This window comes from Cupressus sempervirens, chromosome 1 (assembly GCF_028749045.1).
Source record: "Cupressus sempervirens isolate cs-2001-9-10 chromosome 1, ASM2874904v1, whole genome shotgun sequence".
Classification (NCBI taxonomy): domain Eukaryota; kingdom Viridiplantae; phylum Streptophyta; class Pinopsida; order Cupressales; family Cupressaceae; genus Cupressus; species Cupressus sempervirens.
This window is the reverse complement of record NC_143118.1, coordinates 262,648,228-262,654,303: the sequence shown is the minus strand read 5'-3', so window position 1 is coordinate 262,654,303 and position 6,076 is coordinate 262,648,228.

Sequence of the window (6,076 nt, the reverse complement as noted above, 5' to 3'; positions counted from 1 at the left end):
CATACCCATACCCTTATAATGCCAAATTGAGAGCTCACAAAGCTACCAATTTGCTATTACCTATCTCCATTGAAGCCATTTTGAGCACTTGAGCATACATCCCCAATCCATAAATAGATACATTCCAAAAACCAAAAAAACAATCTCATTGAGAGAGCCTATCCATGGCTCACATTCTCATTTGAGTTTGTCTTTCTTTTGTCTCTCATATATGTTATGTTAGTTTAATGTGTAAATGCTTTTATTGAATTAGTATTTCTAGCATATTAGATTAGTGTATACACTGGCTAGCGAATTAGCAAGTCACCAAAAAATTTGAAAAGTTTGGCAAAACATGGATGAGTTCAGATGAAAGGGAATTGCAACATGTGGATAATCTGAGGGTGGTCATTAACTCGCTATGAGGGAGATGCTCACGCGATAGCATAGCAAGTTAACAAGAAAGTGACACATGGCAATGGGTCTCGTGTTCAATGACATGGCAGGTAATGTAGAATAGGCAAGCCAATCAATGAATGACATGTGTCGTTAAGTTGGTCAAACCAAGTTTCACCTCAGATTCAAAGGTTAGGGAAGTTGTGAAGGAAAATGAAAAGTATTTTTCTAAATCATTTTATGCAAAATGGATGCCCGTGAAAGCTTTTCAAAACTCAGAAAGGAGTTTAATATAAAGTTCTAACCTTAAAATATTTTAAATTTTCCAAAATTTAAAATCAAATGTTGCAAGTCTAAGTTTTCAAACAGAGGGGACTGTTTTTCAAATGAAGATTTTAGGCATTTTCAAGAGGCTAGATATGCCTTATCATATACTATTGGAATCGTCAGAATCCAACTTTTCCATTTTTGAAGTTAGTTTTTGCACAGGTGCTTCCTAGTTTGAGCTATACCCAAAAATGTGACTTTTGGGGCTTTCTCAATGGAATGGGTAAAAAACTGAAAATCTAGTTAGGGGATCAGTAAAACTTGGTAAGAATGCGGTTGGAGTTTACTTTTCTCACATTCACTCAATTTAACCTGATTTTTGCCAAGCATTTTAATGGGTAAATCAGATATTTTGGTGACTCAGCAAGGTTTCATCATTTCAACAGAGATATTGTGCAAGTCAGTGACAGAAATGATGAAACAAGATCATATCAGAATGAGAGATGGAAGCAAGAAGTTTTTCAGTTACAAAGGATTGCATTTCAAATGGACACTTGTCACATGAAGATCAAATCTAGGAATTCTTTCTGTTCTATATCTTTCTTTCTTTCTTCCATTAAAGGGGTTCCAGTTTTTGCACTGAGAGACCATTCTACAGCATTTCTTCTTGTATTGAACAACATTTTGAGTTTTATGCAAATAGTTCATGTCTCTTAGGTGATTTCTGAAGTATTTTGTACATCTTTTATGTATTTGATTCCAAGGAAAGCAAATAAAGAGCGGCAATGGTTTCAAATTGAGTCTGAATCTTGTCTCTTGTTTGTGGATATGTAATCTTTTCTAGTTTATGATTAAAGACCATAGATTAGGTTGCATCTCATTTAGTGATGTATGTGATTGAAATACCTTGCTTATGGAACCAATAGCCATATAACTACTTGGTGTTTATCACAGGGTTTACTGATTTCATGATGGGATATTCTGAGTATGAGATTCATTTTGATGCAGATGTCAGTTCACAAAGTGAAGGATAGATCAGGGATCTTGATGTAAAGATATGTCTGAGATTTCCAGAAGATGTATGGTTATAATTCATTTAATTTCCCAATAGATAAGGCACTGATCACAGATAGGATCATTAAATTTTGTTGCTCATACCTGGGTCTTCCTGTCATCAATCTATTAAATCATTTTCATTTTATGTTGAAAGGTATTCAAAGTATAACCCGCACTTAGCTTTCCTATTTCATGAGTCATGCCCTTAGCTATTTCATGCTTGTAATCTCCTGGTTAAGCATAGAAGAATTAGGGGTTTTTATCTACATTAAATAGATTCAGGGATATGCTTTGCACTACTACGGTATCAATTGAATCTCAAGTCTACCTGCCTAGGTTTTGCAGAGCCTGAAGTAGAAGAAGGGTCATGCCTTATAGTTGGCCCTGTGTCTAAAATGATATGTTGATAATGGGAGTTAGCTGCCCCAAGATGTGTCATATTCTCATGGGGATAATTGGAAACGGCTAACATTTTCAAATACCAACAAAATGGTGACTCTCCCGGGGAGTTACATTCAGAAAGAACCAAAATCTCTGCCATGAAACAGATTGGATATAGCAAATATGTAGCAAGATGTGTTACTTTTCCTTGTTCAAGTTTCATGTTCCCCAATTAATCTTTATTCATGGACAGCAGTATGTGTAAAACTGGATAAAAATTGTGTTCCATGACTATCATAGGTCTATCTTCAATTAGTTTAGTTTGCAAGTGCTGTTGAGGAAGTCCAGAGTCAAGAATTTATTTATAAAGTATATTTTCTTTTCAAGGTGTTACTGATCTGCAAGTATTTCTTACATTGAAGGTCTAGTTCAAATTTGTCAAGTGACTAATTGTGTTTTATTTCTCACAAAGTGTGAGTGGCGACTCCCAAATCTCTATACCAATTGTTCCTAATTGATTTCATTGCAAAATTTTGAAGGACTTTCAGTTGTATGGGCAGATCTGAGACTATTGATAGATCTTGGAAAAGAACTTTTAAATTCTTGATAAGTTTTTAGGTGTTGTTTGCAATCTGCTGTTATAAGAAATTGAAATATAAAAAGTGAATCACAGCAATGGTTGTTTCATTCCTCTTGCAATGAGGTGGTGGCTCTACAAAGTTGATCACTGGTGTAAAGAATTTCAGTCTTGCACTTGTGCCAAATCAGCAGATCGAAGTTTGCATCAGCACTTGAGGTATTTTGATTTTCATTCTTCTTTTCATGAAGGTTAAGTGTTTTAAAAGGGTTGCCTCTATTAAGTGGTTTTTAGCATTAGGATAAAGAGGTAGAAATTTCATTCTCAAAATGGATTCAAATTGTAGATCTGATAATACTCTATCAAGCTATGAAGAGGTACATGAAAATTTGATTATGTTGTATGGAAAGCTTCATAGTCAAGTCATTTCTTCTATCTGAAGGAATGTGGGAAGTGTAGATGACTTAGATGCAATTCAGATTTACATGCAATTCAAGTTGGAAATCTTAGAGCTTCCCATTTTAGTAAGACCTAGTGAATTATCATGGGCTTTTGTCTTTTTATTAGTCTTCATGCCTGATTCAGTACATTGGATAGCGAAAGAAAGATATGAAAAGATTAAATACTTTGAGAAAGTATTTAGAGAATGTTAAGGCTATTTAGAAAAGAATGGTTACTATATTGTTGAAATTGAAAATGTTGATAGTCATAGTGAGAGTGATGATTCCTATAACAATATGTTTGAGAATGAAAAGAGTTATAACAGTAGTCATGAAATATCTTCCTACAATGAAGTTGAATCTAGCGAAGCATCTAATGTCCAGATGTGGTGCAGAGAAGAGGATATATATTGTGAAAGTACTACTAGTTGTTTAGATTGTATGACTAATGGTGTCACTGTTATAAGTTCTTCAGATTATCTGAGAAATAATTGCAATCAAGATGAAGAAGTTTGTGAAAAAGATCTGTTGAATATAAATGAGGTCTTAGCCTTATTGCAACATGAGTTTGAAAGGTATATGTCAATGTGTGATTCAACTTTTCCTTTATTAGTGTGAGCATCTCGTAAGGATGATGTAAGGTATGATGTATACCCCTATGTTTGTTCTCCTGCATATCAACATTGTTATTCTTTTGAAGACTTTCAGCATAAGCATGAAGAATTGTTTGAAGAAATGAAGACCAGTAGAGATGTATTTACTACTGTCATGAGTGATGTTAAATAAGATCTATGTTATAGAGATGATAATGAGAGGTTTTTTATATCTTTTGATTCTGATTTAACATTTAATGAAGAAATTCCTATGATTAATGTTACTAATGATGATGAGAGACCAGTTGGTTTTTTATCTGATCCAGATGGAGTATATGACAATAATCTGCAGTTACTTGAGATGAGATTTGATGATTCATGAAGTAAAGTGAATATCGACAATGGTACACATGAATCTATAGTTAAATCCTCTCTACAGGTTGGTGAATCTTATGCTAGTGAGTTTGACGCATTCACAAATATCTCTAGCAATTTCTTTGATAAGAATATTGATCCCAGTAGAGTTCCTACTGATGAGAATTTTAATGAAGATTCTTTTCATATGTCTGATGAACCTTTGTTTGAAGACTATGGTGATAATTTTTCAGTAAGTTTCAGATTTGATAAGGTATGTGATGACATGATACATGAAGTTGATTTAGATCCATTGTATTTTTTGAAGTCGGAGGCACAAGGTGAGCTGCAAGTTTTTGGTGTTTGCAATTTGGTGAGCGATGTAGATTATGAAATTTTTGTGTTTCCGATCAGCATGCATGAATCATCATTGGATTATGATTCTCAGTTCAGTTTGTGTAGTCATGAGAATGTTGATGCTTATCCTCATAGTGAGCATGAAGATGAAATGGTCTTTGAATTTTATATGCACTATGAGAATGAAGGAAGTTGTTTTGTTTTACCAAGTGATTTGTTATATGATGATAATAATATGATTGGTGAAACTGATAGAAGAATTTTTAGTTTACCTCATGAAAGTTCAGATGAAAATCATGTTTGTGATAGAGGTAAACAATTTTTCTGAAGTTCGGTGGCCCAGGGCCATCGTGTATACATAATCTTGGTAGTTGTAGTTGTTTCCTTGCTTTCAATAAGCTGTTCGAGAGAAGTTTTGAAGTTTTTGGGAATGGTCTGCTTCTTCCAAAGATCTAAAAAATTTTCATGCCCGCAAGGGGCATGCATCCCCAGACAGAGCCTCTATTAGCACTCAAAATTGTAGCCCTAATTTTGAGCCCTGTTGAAAAAATCATGCCCTAAAGTGCCTTTTATGCACATGTGGTTAGTTGTTATTTTGAGGCCTAGATGGTGTTTAAGTGGCTTAACACCTTCCCTTTGACATGTTCATGTGATCCACAATGTTATTTTTCCATCCCGAATCATTCTGTGAAGTTCCATTTTGAGCTAGTGTCAAAATTGGCAATTTTGCCTGAGTGTCAAATAGCGGCCAGAGGCCGAATTTGAATTTGAATATCTTTTACCCAAGAATGTGTCATGACTATCCACTTTATCAGTGTTTAGTGTTCATAACAAAGAATCTATGTTTCATTTTTCAAGTCATTTTGAATTCATTTGACTAGGTTTCGAACCCCTCAAAGTTAGTCATTTACTATTTTGTACATTTGTGTAGTTGTTCGCAATTCTGGGAAGCCCTGTTCAACCAATGATATCTTTGACCCAAATGATCCAAATGAGGAAATTATTTTTGCATTATGTTCTAGGGGTCAGAAACTTCATATCTTCTAATTTTTAGATCATGACGAATCCATTTGATCAGTTTGCTAGCATGATCAAAAACCTAGTTTACATTGTTTTGTTATGACTAAGGTATCCAGGTTGATTCGTACCCCTATTCAGCACATTGTAACTTTGACCCAGTAGTTGGTAATCCTAAAATGATTGTACCATTGCATTGTGTCCTAAATTTCCTTCAAGAATGCCAATTATCAAGTCATGACGAATCCATATGCATACTTTCTTATGTCCGTCCATTTACCAAAAACTACTTTTTGACATATTTGCTAGTTTAAAATTTCCAAGTGCCTGTTTTTGGAAATTCGCCAAATGCGTCCTGTGATTCGTCATGAGCCCAAGCTATAGAATTATATTCTCTTCATGGAAAAGAACATATACCCTAGTTTTGAAAACCCCAAGTGATCAATAACCCAGTTTATAATGCCAAACCCAAGCCCAATTTATGTTTTTTTACACTGTTTGCTAGCAGGATAATTGAAGTATTAATGTTCGGCAATTAAAATCTTTTGACTAGAAATTTTTCATGGGCTGAAAATTTGCAGTATGATAGAGTGTGTAGGATTGAACACTCATGCTCACTTTTGTGGCTTGGTTACTTGATTGTGTCAATTTTTAAGGCC